The 12688-nt window shown below is 40.4% G+C and overlaps 1 protein-coding gene across 7 annotated transcripts in view; it reads left to right on the top strand.

The window, feature by feature from the left end:
* Positions 1 to 1820: 1820 nt before the first annotated feature.
* MEF2A (myocyte enhancer factor 2A) overlaps positions 1821 to 12688 on the top strand; it is a 163252-nt gene continuing 152384 nt past the window's right edge. For 3 of the 7 annotated variants that reach the window (XM_079127343.1, XM_079127342.1, XM_079127338.1), the window contains exon 1: positions 1822 to 2421. The gene's annotated coding sequence lies outside the window, so the exon portion shown is untranslated. Of the gene's footprint in view, positions 2422 to 12688 lie in introns of all 7 variants that reach the window. The other 4 variants (XM_079127339.1, XM_079127340.1, XM_079127344.1 and 1 more) reach the window with 4 other exon arrangements.

Raw genomic sequence — 12688 nt, 5'->3', positions numbered from 1 at the left:
TATTTTATACTATAATGTATTTTACAATGTGCTCCAGAACTGTTAAACTCATTCCTTCTTCCCTTTTTCCTCTCCTTCCTCCCTTTCTTTCTCTTTCCCATTTCCCTGGCAATTCTTAGACAAGGGCTTTATTATGTAGGAGGTGATGGGGAGAGAGGTTCTCCTTACGGCATACAAGCCTTGGCTGGACTCATAGCCGAGTTCCCTGTCCGGATTCTGGGGTGACCAATAGCATTGGCAAAGGTAGTGGGTGGGCAGTCTGGGCTAAGTCTTCTGTGTCCCAGGAGGCTGTTTCTGGAAGGGTAGGACCCGGGATGGAGCAATGAGAGGGTGTAATCTCTTTTGGAACAGTTTGTCCTCATTGCCCTTCTTTTTCTACCAGGGTGAAGGGCAGGCAGGAAAGGAGGGAATTAGTCCCCATTGTCTGTCATCCCAGACCCTTGACTTTGAAGGAAAAGTATAACTCTTCCTATTTTCCTGGACCAAAGTTCTAAATGCAGTTGGCTTTGCAGCTTCTGGCAAGTTTAAAAAGCATGCATTTCCACATGACTTGTTGATTTACACCAAATTGTAATGTCTTATAAAATCCTCCCTGCAATCCCTTTTGCTGGCTCTAGTGAACACCCTTGCAGGGCTTCCAACAGAGCTCCAGGCTTATTTTCCAGTATCTTGGGTTTGTATGTGCCGCTTTTGTGTTGGGCTCTCCCCAGCACACTGCCTTGTAGTCCTTGAGGGAGGAAGCCAGTGAGCCTTCAGCTTCCTTTGGAACTTCCCAGTTCCTCTACACACAGCCTCTGCACATCTATTCACCCACACCAATCACTTTGTTTTCAAGTGCTGCACCCAGGATTGAATATCTCATCTTCAAATGAAAATAACCATTTGGCTTTGTGTCCATTCCACCAGCACCTTTGGGTGCAAATGCAGGCAGGGTAGCCCTGAGAAACTCTTCAGAGGTGAGCAGCTTTCAGGGTGAGAGGCTCAACAAAGGCTTCTCTGCTAAAGATCTCTCTCAACAAAGTCAACAATCCCACAAAACGCAACAGCTCCCAAGCACATCTCCTTTGCCCCTCTCAGAAAAATCAGTATGGAGTGGTTAGATGTTCAAGACCTCAGTGACCTCCCCTTAAGTTCAGTGACCCTGCAGTTCACCTTGACTCTTCAGCTTCCCTTTCTTGATCTGTAAAGTGGGAACAGAAACTGAAATCCACTTCATGGGGATGTCGTAAGCATTACATGAGATACACATGCAAAATGTTCATCATAGTTTAGCAATAAAGACATATTGTTATTCATTGTCAAGATAAACAGGTTGCTTCTCTTTTGGGATGAGGGGAACTTGGCTAGCCAGACTCAAAATGTCCTTCGCCTTTGAGGCCCCTGTAAGTTCTATTACTCTGGGGCCCGGGTCCATTGTATTTGCAAAGTAAGAATGACCACGCGGCTGCTCCTGCACGAGCACAGGTGCGGCCCTGACCACAGAGAAGGCGTTGACGTCTGTGTAGCAAGCCGACCTACGAGAAGGCCAAGTGCGCCCTAAAGGCTGGGAGCTGGCCTTGACCCCAGCTCTGGCTGCGAGGTTGGGGGTTGGGGTGCTCTGAGCTGTTCGGAAGAACGCCGCGGGGGCACTGGACTCCGAGAGAGTGGACTTACGCTCCGGACCCGGCCCCGCCCCCAGGAACCCCGCCCCGCCCCCGACACCCCGGGTTGGCTGGAGCCGCGGGCCACGCGCGGCCATTCGCCACGCGTCGCGTCATTAGAATCGCTCCGGAGCAGGCTCTTGCTGGCTGGTCAGGGAGGCTGCGGCGGGGGAGGTGGGGGCGGCCGGGCGCGACGCCGCCGGGCCGCCCCGCCCTGGGAGGCGCCCAGGCCTTCATCAAGTGACCAGTATCCCTTCCAGGAGAACACGGTCCTTCTGAGGGAAGCGAGCTCCAGCCCGTATCCCCGGCGCCAAACCGCCGTCATCTCCTTCCTGTGTCGGGTGATCCTTCTCCTCACCCACCCGGAAAAACATAGTCCGCCCCTCACGTCCTTGTGGAATAGCAATCGTTCCCAAACCGTGTGGCGCTTTTTGCCCGCACCGTCGTCTTCCCCTTCTACGTACTCTACAGCCCACTAAGAGGAGAGATTATCACATAAAAGAAACATTAAGGGAAGAACGAGAGCGAGCCGAAGGCAGTGAGGAAAAGGCCAGGCTGGCGGAGGGACACCGAGCCGGCTGGCGGTGTGCGCACGCGCGCGGCAAGGAACGAGTTCCGGTCTGGCCGAGGCCTGTCTCCTAAAAATAGCCCCGGTGTGGGGATCCGTGCGCCGATGTCCCGGCGAGTCCCGGGCTGAAGGAGGCGGCTCTGGGCGGCGCGGAGTGCTGTGGCGGGTCCGGGCTGCGGCGTGTGCACGCCCGCCAGCTGCGCTGGAGATACGGTGAGGGCCGCGGGCGGCGCAACCGGCAGGGCTGGAGGGGGCGGTGTCTTGGTGAGGGGGCCAGGTATGGCTGGGGTGGGGGTTCTGGGGTGGGGAGCAGCACAGACGAGGAGCGGCGCCTTAGGGCTCCGGGGACCCCCTAGGACGAGGCTCTGGGCGACCCGGAGGGGATCAGGGTCGCGGGTGCGCGGCGGCTGGGCAGGTAGGGTGCTGGGGGTGAGGCGAGTTGTGTTTGGGTTGGGGTCCGTGAGGAGGGGCGAGGCGCCCGGGGGTGTGGGGTGGGGGCGGGGTGTCCCGAGGGCGGGCCCGGGGGGTCTGACGGGGCGACGCGGGGCTGGCGCGGGGAGGCTCGGCCGCGCGGGTTCGACGCCTGCAGCTTCCCCGAGCGCGCACCGCCTTTGGGTCCGGGGGGCGGTCGTGAAGATACCCTCCTTGAAAGTTGAAGGAGTTCCTTTGGGGCCTCGGAGCCTCTCAGTTCCTTTCTCTTGTTCTCGGAGGTCGAGGATCTCCTTGAAGGGATTGACCCTCTTGGTGCGGGGTGCGTTCTGCCCTGTTGTTGGACTTGGAAGAACTTCCCCCGCTTCTGCTTTGGGAGAACCTTGGTCTAACGGGGAGGAACATTTAGGTTTGAACTGTGCGTGCATGCGTGTGTGTGTGTGTGTGTGTGTGTGTGTGTGTGTGTGTGTGTGTGTCAGCGTCGGGGTCGGTATTTGGGGCTCGCCAGGGTTGGGGGCACCTGCGGGTGCGGAGTTTAACAGTGTAGGGAGACGTCTGGGGAACCGAGGGGCTGCAGAGAACCGCTCGCTGCCCACTGCTGTCCAAGTATATCCTAGCTCCCAGGGATCGTGGTGTGGGGTAGAAACTTTGCCTTTTGGTTCAGTATCATCTTTCAACAGTGAGGGTTAAAAATAGAGGATAGTGCAAATAAGTTTGGGAAAGGTGAGCATTTCTGAATTAGAAAAAAGGGTTTTTTCCTCCGTGTAAGTGCAACTATAAAATTGTTGCTCAGACCTGAAATAGATTTCTGAGCTGTGAACCGAGCCTTCTGTCATGATCCAGTGGGGACTGTGTGTATACTGAATACATCATAGTTTTAACCTGCATTTTAGTTTACAGTGAGTTTGGAATTCAATGACTGCTTTTAGAAAGACCTGCTGTGATACGTTAACGATGGTATATGTTTTTTAAAACAAATATTGTCTAACGTTTTTCAAGTTTTTAGCACAGCATGTTTCCCTTGTGTCTTGTAATATCTGTTAGTATATAAAGCAGAGATTCTCTAAAGCTGTAATTAGGTGTATATTACACAAGAGTACTTTCACTTTAAGAATCCAGCTGTGTTGTTTTGACAACTGCTAAGTACTCTAGTTGTCAGTTTAAAAATCTTTGTTACCTTGGCAGTACTTGAAAAGTCTGTGGAAAAGGTAAACAAAATAGTTTTCTTAAAACATACAAAAATGACATTTAGGAAGAGTAATGTGAATTTAGGAATTGAGGATTAAAATAACTGTATTGTGCTATTATGGCTTTTGCATGTATGTTTTTTGTTTGGTTGTATATCTTCATTTCTTTTTCTATAAAAGGCAACTTTTAGGGAGTAGAGTGATTTTACTACTGCAGATGCTTTATAGAGTTTAGAGTTTATATTAAAATTATGTTTATACAAATGTCATGTTTATAGGCATGTGTCTGTATGTCACATGAAACAGTATTTGTTGTATATGATAATGCATTCATTCACACTGGAATCACATTTAATTTTCCTTAAACATTGTTGCAAAGTGGAGGTAATGGTGTTATAATGTTGAAAGTCTTCTGAAGAGGTACACCTGGCAATGTGAATGTGGACTCTTGATTAATAATTCTGTTTTAAGGGTGCTTCCAAGGGATATTTATTTACTAAAGCAGTGAACGCTTATGATATGTTAGTGAACCTCACGGAACACAATTATTTGCTTACCTATTTAATTCGCACTATAGGTTACATATAAAATTACAGTCTTTTTCTTGTTAGAAAAAAAGATGTTAAACAACTTTTCCTGTGAGTTTTTTAAAATTAAATTATTGGGGGTTGAAGAAAGGAAATAGTTTGTTGAGTCTCAAAAATAATAATTGTAATGTCACCATGTTGAATTAGTTCCAGAATAATTTTCATCTGCATAGAGATTTTTGGTTTGTTTGTTTTTGTTTTTGTTTTTTTTCCCCTGGTACTGGGAATTGAACTCAGGGGCATTTAACCACTGAGCCACATCCCTAACCTTTTTTAAATTTTTTGAGACAGGGTCTTGTCAAGTCGTTTAGGGCCTTACTAACTGCATAGCGTATTTCATGTGTCCATATGACTATGTGTGACAAAATTCTTTTGGGGGGAGGGTAAGTGTAATTGGAAATGTCTTAAAATTTTAAGTTGTTTCAAATGGCAGTGCTATATTTTTCAGATAAAGTTCATTAAAGCTTTGCATTTTCCATTCATAATGCAGTGCAGTTAATATTGATTTTATTAATATTCAGGTGATAGCAGTTTCTCTCATTAATTATTTGACTACCAAAAAAGAAATATTGAACTATATTCTGAGGGTGGTTAAGTAATTACAAAAATGTCTATTAGAATATGATTTTGAAATTTGATGTAGTCTAGTCAAATTTTCTTGCTGGATTTTGTGTTTTGATTTAGGAAGAAGAAACCATAAGCAAATTTGTTAGTGGAAAGTAACATGCTTGTCAGTAAGTTTTGGAAAGCCATTTTTCTCCTCCTTTTTCTGCTTTTAGTCTGGCAAGAGGAATTTAATGTATACAATGATGATGGCTATGGATCTTCCAGTTTCAAATAGTCTGTCTTATATTCAGATCATGTACCCCTTTTTTTGGTTCGAAAGATGTACTCATAGTACATCTGAATGTTTCCAAAGTCTAGTGTAAGTTTTCTTTTATCAGTGAAGGGAGAAGGAGAATACAGCTTTGTGGTTTGAAAATGATCACCATTACTTTTTTTCTAGATTAAAAAGAAAATCTGAATGGTCTTGGTAAATTGAGAGGTGAATGCCTTCTCTTTTGTGATGTTTAAATAATAAGAGAAGTACAAAAAAGGAAATCAAATCAGTTTTCAGTTAGATAACCTCATGTAAGAGAATTCTTCAATGTCATGCTGATTTACAAGCCCTCATAAAGGAAGACTGTTTGACTTTGTAGTCAGATCTTGATTCAGATACCAGCTTCACTACTGACAAAGTTATGAAATGTCTTCTGTAAAATGGGAAGACATTACACCACCTGCCCCATGGCATTAGAATTTATATGAGAGGAGTGTAAAAGTTTCTAGTTCCTAGCTCTGAGGCTCACTGTACAAAAATTCATATTGCCTGATCTCCCTCCACTTTTCTTTGCTTTCATCTCTTCCTTCCTATGAAGATTACACGTTTCCTGCATTCCCTGCCCAGTGTCCAGTATGGATATGTTTAGTATTTTTGACAAAAGGACTTTATATATCAATACAAGAGAATGCTTATTTATTTCTTTTGGATAAAATATCTTAATGTCTTAAATTTCCTGTTAGATAATGCAAAAATGTTTAGTTTATTCTATATTAGATTTTTGATCTACAATTGTAGTTTTCTTCTAGAACCTCCATAAGCTCCCCCAATTTTTTTAAAAAAATTAGAGTTAAGGGACTGGGGCTCTAGCTCAGTGGCAGAGTGCTTGCCTACCATGTGTGAGGCACTGGGTTCAATCTTTTTTTTTTTTTTTTTTTGTGGTTCTAGGGATTAAACCCAGGGCTTTGTGCTTGCAGGGCAAGCACTCTACCAACTGAGCTATCTCCTCGGCCCCCTGGGTTCAATCCTTAGTGCTGCATAAAAATAAACAAATAAAGGTGTATTATCCATCCACAACTACAAAAAAAAAAAAATATGACTACTTGCAATATTCTTTGCCAGTCTGTAACCATGTCTTAAAAAAATTAAAAAATTAGAGTTAAATATAAGTAGTTTGCCTACTTACTCTTTAGAAAATTACGTATCTTAGAAATTATGAGAGTTGTCTTCAAGATGTGGTATTTAAAGTTTGAAATTAGAATAATATTTTTATAACCTACCTGGATTAAATACTTAAAAATAACTTTAGTATGTGATTTAGTATGTGATTTAGTATGTGATTTTTTTTATACTTCATTTGGTCTTTGAAACTAAATGTTTTATCTGTATGACTTTATCTGGGTACCCTATAATAAATAGAACCTTTGTCCATTTTTTTATAATTAAGACGATACATCCACTTTTTAATTAGTATTATGCGTAGCATAGGATATATGTTTGCTAAAGGTGTTTTATTATTTATAGATTATAATGATTAATTAATATTCACTGAATTTAATGTTATTTAATAATTGTCTTAGTAGTTACTCAAGATGAAATCATAAACACTTGGGTTAAAAAATTAGTTTGGGTGTGAGGTAGACTACTGTGTTTGGACATTGATATTTAATGATGGGTAATTTATTTCATCTCTTTAATAACTAATGATGCAGAAAGCCAGAGGAATTGTTACCTTGGGTGAGAAACACACATTAATTAATCAAACCTCCAATAAGAGACCTTTTTATGTCATTCCTTCTGTATATTTAGTTGTCATTTTATTATGATGTAAAGAAGACTTCGCAGTTGCTTATTTTGATATCAATATGAATTCATAGATTCTTTTTAATAAGTAGGTTTTTCTCCACTATCTATCAGTATTCATTTTGATGTTCCAAATTAAAGTATGCTGTTGATACTGGAGTTGCATTGTTTTAGGGCCCTTTCAGTGTCTCAAGCTAAGAAATTTTATATTGATTCCTTAGATGATAAGTTGTAATTTATTTTTAAATTTCTTTTTTTTTTTATTGTAAACAAATGGGATACATGTTCCCTCTCTGTTTGTACATGGCGCAAAGGCATACCATTTGTGTAATCATAAATCCACATACAGTAATGTTGTTTGATTCATTCTGTTATTTTTTCCCCTTCCCCCCACCCCTCCCACCCCTCTTTACCTTCTATACAGTACTTTCTTCCTCCATATTTGCCCCCCTCCCTAACCCTAACTCTAACCCTAACACTAACCCTTCCCTCCCCCCATTATGTGTCATCCTCCACTTATTAGCGATATCATTCGTCCCTTGTCTTTTTGAGATTGGCTTATCTCACTTAGCATGATATTCTCCAATTTCATCCATTTGCCTGCAAATGCCATAATTTTGTCATTCTTTATGGCTGAGTAATATTCCATTGTGTATATATACCACAGTTTCTTTATCCACTCGTCAATTGAAGGGCATCTAGGTTGGTTCCATAGTCTGGCTATTGTGAATTGAGCAGCTATGAACATTGATGTGACTGTATCTCTGTAGTATGCTGATTTTAGATACTTTGGGTATAGGCCAAGGAGTGGGAGAGCTGGGTCAAATGGAGGGTCCATTCCAAGTTTTCTATGGAATCTCCACACTGCTTTCCAGAGTGGCTGCACTAATTTGCAGTCCCACCAGCAATGTATGAGTGTACCTTTCTCCCCACATCCTCGCCAACACCTGTTGCTTGTATTTTTGATAATTGCCATTCTAATTGGGGTGAGATGGAATCTTAGGGTGGTTTTGATGTGCATTTCTCTTATTACTAGAGATGTTGAACATTTTTTCATATGTTTATTGATTGCTTGTACATCTTCTTCTGTGAAGTGTCTGTTCATTTCCTTAGCCCATTTGTCGATTGGATTATTTGTATTCTTGGTGTAGAGTTTTTTGAGTTCTTTATAGATTCTGGAGATTAGTGCTCTATCTGAAGTATGATTGGCAAAGATATTCTCCCACTCTGTAGGCTCTTTCTTCACATTACTGATAGTTTCCTTTGCTGAGAGAAAGCTTTTTAGTTTGAATCTATCCCAGTTATTGATTCTTGCTTTTATTTCTTGTGCTATGGGAGTCCTTTTGAGGAAGTCTGGTCCTAGCCCGACATGTTGAAGATCGGGACCTACTTTTTCTTCTATAATCTGCAGAGTCTCTGGTCTGATTCCAAGGTCCTTAATCCATTTTGAGTTGAGTTTTGTGCAGGGTGAGAGATATGGGTTTAGTTTCATTCTGTTGCATATGGATTTCCAATTCTCCCAGCACCATTTGTTGAAGAGGCTATCTTTTCTCCATTGCATATTTTTGGCGCCTTTGTCTAGTATTAGAAAGTTGTATTTATTTGGGTTTGTGTCCGTGTCCTCTGTTCTGTACCATTGATCTACCTGTCTATTTTGGAACCAGTACCATGCCGTCTTTGTTACTATTGCTTTGTAATAAAGTTGAAGTTCGGGTATTGCGATACCCCCTGCTTCATTTTTCCTGCGAAGGATTGCTTTAGCTATTCTGGGTTTCTTATTCTTCCAGATGAATTTCATGATTGCTTGCTCCATTTCTGTAAGGTACGTCATTGGGATTTTAATTGGGATTGCATTGAATCTGTATAGCACTTTTGGTAGTATGGCCATTTTGACAGTATTAATTCGGCCTATCCAAGAATATGGGAGATCTTTCCATCTTCTAAGGTTTTCTTCGATTTCTTTCTTTAGTGTTCTGTAGTTCTCATTGTAGAGGTCTTTTACCTCTTTTGTGAGATTGATTCCCAAGTATTTTATTTTTCTCGATGCTATGGTGAATGGGGTAGTTTTCATAATTTCTCTTTCTGAGGATTCCTCACTTATGTATAAAAATGCATTGGATTTATGAGCATTGATCTTGTAACCTGCCACTTTACTGAATTCACTTATGAGTTCTAACAGTTTTCTGGTGGAATTTCCTGGTTCCTCTAAGTATATAATCATATCATCCGCAAATAGGGATAGTTTGAGTTCTTCTTTTCCTATTCGTATTCCTTTAATTTCCTTGGTCTGTCTAATTGCTCTGGCTAGAGTCTCAAGAACGATATTGAATAGGAGTGGTGAAAGAGGGCATCCCTGTCTTGTTCCAGTTTTTAGGGGGAATGCTTTCAGTTTTTCACCGTTTAGAATGATATTAGCCATGGGCTTAGCATAGATGGCCTTTACAATGTTAAGGAATGTTCCCACTATCCCTATTTTTTCTAGTGTTTTGAGCATGAAGGGGTGTTGTATTTTATCAAATGCTTTTTCTGCATCTATTGAAATAATCCTGTGGTTCTTGACTTTAAGTCTATTGATATGGTGAATTACATTTATTGATTTCCGGATGTTGAACCAACCTTGCATCCCTGGGATAAAACCCACTTGATCGTGGTGCACTATCTTTTTAATATGTTTTTGTATGCGATTTGCTAAAATTTTATTGAGAATTTTTGCGTCAATGTTCATTAATGATATCGGTCTGAAATTTTCTTTCCTCGATTTATCTCTGTCTGGCTTGGGTATCAGGGTAATATTGGTTTCATAGAATGAGTTTGGGAGGGTACCCTCCTCTTCTATTTCATGGAATACTTTGAGAAGTATTGGAATGAGCTCTTCTTTAAAGATTTTGTAGAACTCGGCTGAGAACCCATCTGGTCCTGGACTTTTCTTTGTTGGTAGGCTTTTGATGACCTCTTCTACTTCATTACTTGAAATTGATCTATTTAAATTTTGTATGTCCTCCTCGTTCAATTTAGGCAATTCATATGTCTCTAGAAACCTGTTGATGTCTTCGAAATTTTCTATTTGGTTAGAATATAGATTTTCAAAATAGCTTCTAATTATGTTTTGTATTTCAATTGTGTCTGTTGTGATATTTCCTTGTTCATTCCGAATTTTGGTGATTTGGGTTTTCTCTCGTCTTCTCTTTGTTAGAGTGGCTAAGGGTTTATCAATTTTGTTTATTTTTTCAAAGAACCAACTATTTATTTTGTCAATTTTTTGTATAGTTTCTTTTGTTTCAATTTCGTTGATTTCAGCTCTGAGTTTAACTATTTCCTGTCTTCTACTACTTTTGGTGTTGGTCTGTTCTTCTTTTTATAGGGCTTTGAGCTGAAGTGTTAGGTTGTTTATTTGTTGATTTTTACTTCTTTTATTGAATGCGCTCCATGAAATAAATTTTCCTCTAAGTACTGCTTTCATAGTGTCCCAAAGATTTTGATATGATGTTTCTTTGTTCTCATTTACCTCTAGGAATTTTTTAATTTCCTTCCTAATATCTTCTGTTATCCATTCATCATGTAATAGCATATTGTTTAATCTCCAGGTGTTGGAGTAGCTTCTGTTTTTTACTCTTTCATTTATTTCTAACTTCAAACCATTATGATCTGATAGAATACAAGGTAGTGTCTCTATCTTCTTGTATTTGCTTACATTAGCTTTGTGGCATAATATATGGTCTATTTTAGAGAAGGATCCATGTGCTGCTGCTGAGAAGAAAGTGTATTCGCTCTTGGTTGGATGGTATATTCTATAGATGTCCGTTAAGTCTAAATTATTGATTGTGTTATTGAGATCTATGGTTTCTTTGTTCAATTTTTGTTTGGAAGATCTGTCCAGTGGTGAGAGAGGCGTGTTAAAATCACCTAGTATTATTGTGTTATGGTCTATTTGGTTTCTGAAATTGAGAAGTATTTGTTTGACATACATGGATGAGCCACTGTTTGGGGCATAGATGTTTATGATTGTTATGTCTTGCTGATTTATGGTTTCCTTAAGCAGTATGTAATGTCCTTCTTTATCCCTTTTGACTAGTTTTGACTTGAAGTCCACCTTATCTGAAATGAGGATGGATACCCCAGCTTTTTTGCTGAGTCCATGTGCATGATATGTTTTCCCCCATCCTTTCACCTTTAGTCTATGTGTATCTCTTTCTACGAGGTGAGTCTCTTGCAGGCAACATATTGTTGGATCTTTCTTTTTGATCCAATCTGCCAGTCTATGTCTTTTGATTGATGAGTTCAGGCCATTAATATTCAGGGTTATTATTGAGATATGATTAGTATTCCCGGTCATTTGGTTCATTTTATTTATTTATTTATTTATTTATTTATTTTGAGACGACTTGGTTCTTCCTTTTTTTTGACAATTCCTTTAGGATGGTTTTTCCTATTGCTGATTTGTTTCTTTGTTTTTCATCTCTTCCTCATGGAATATTTTGCTGAGAATGTTCTGTAATGCTGGCTTTCTTTTTGTAAATTCTTTTAGCTTTTGTTTATCATGGAAGGATTTTATTTCATCATCAAATTTGAAGGTAAATTTTGCTGGGTATAAGATTCTTGGTTGGCATCCATTTTCTTTCAGGGCTTGAAAAATGTTGTTCCAGGCCCTTCTAGCTTTTAGGATCTGGATTGAAAAATCTGCTGATATCCGTATTGGTTTCCCCCTGAATGTAATTTGATTCCTCTCTCTTGCGGCCTTTAAAATTCTGTCTTTATTTTGTATGTTGGGCATTTTCATTATAATGTGCCTTGGTGTGGGTCTGTTGTAATTTTGTATATTTGGAGTCCTATAAGCCTCTTGTACTTGATCTTCCATTTCATTCTTCAGATTTGGGAAATTTTCTGATAGTATTTCATTGAATAGATTGTTCATTCCTTTGGTCTGTTTCTCTAAGCCTTCCTCAATTCCAGTAATTCTCAAATTTGGCCTCTTCATGATATCCCATAGTTCTTGGAGATTCTGTTCATGATTTCTTACCATCTTCTCTGTTTGTTCAACTTTGTTTTCAAGGTTAAATATTTTATCTTCAATGTCTGATGTTCTGTCTTCCAGGTGTTCTATTCTATTGGTTATACTTTCTATGGAGTTCTTAATTTGGTTTATTGTTTCCTTCATTTCAAGGATTTCTGTTTGGTTTTTTTTCAATATCTCTAACTCTTTATTGAAGTGATCTTTTGCTTCCTGTATTTGCTCTTTTAACTGTCGATTGGTGCGATCATTCAGTGCCTGCATTTGCTCTTGCATCTCGTCATTTGCTTCCCTGAGCATTTTAATTATGTACATTCTGAACTCCCTTTCTGTCATTTCTTCTGCCATGCTGTCGTTGGGTTTCATTGATGTAACATCTAGATTTGTTTGCAGCATTTTCTTTCCTTGTTTTCTCATATTGTTCAGGTATCAGTTGACCGCTGTGATATTGCAGATTTCCTCTATTGTCTTATAATATCCCTGAAGATTTCTATTATATCCCCTCTTAGTCTTCAGTAGCCTGAAATCTTGGAGGAAGTTGATAATGCAGTGCTCCACAAGGGAGCTGACTCCCTAGGGGTGGTGGCCTTCTGGTGGGGTGTATTCCCTGCTAGTGGGCAGAGGTACCTTCACTTGCTGATGAATG

This window comes from Sciurus vulgaris (assembly GCF_902686455.1).
Source record: "Sciurus vulgaris genome assembly, chromosome: 2".
Classification (NCBI taxonomy): domain Eukaryota; kingdom Metazoa; phylum Chordata; class Mammalia; order Rodentia; family Sciuridae; genus Sciurus; species Sciurus vulgaris.
This window is presented reverse-complemented; position numbering and strand designations above follow the sequence as displayed.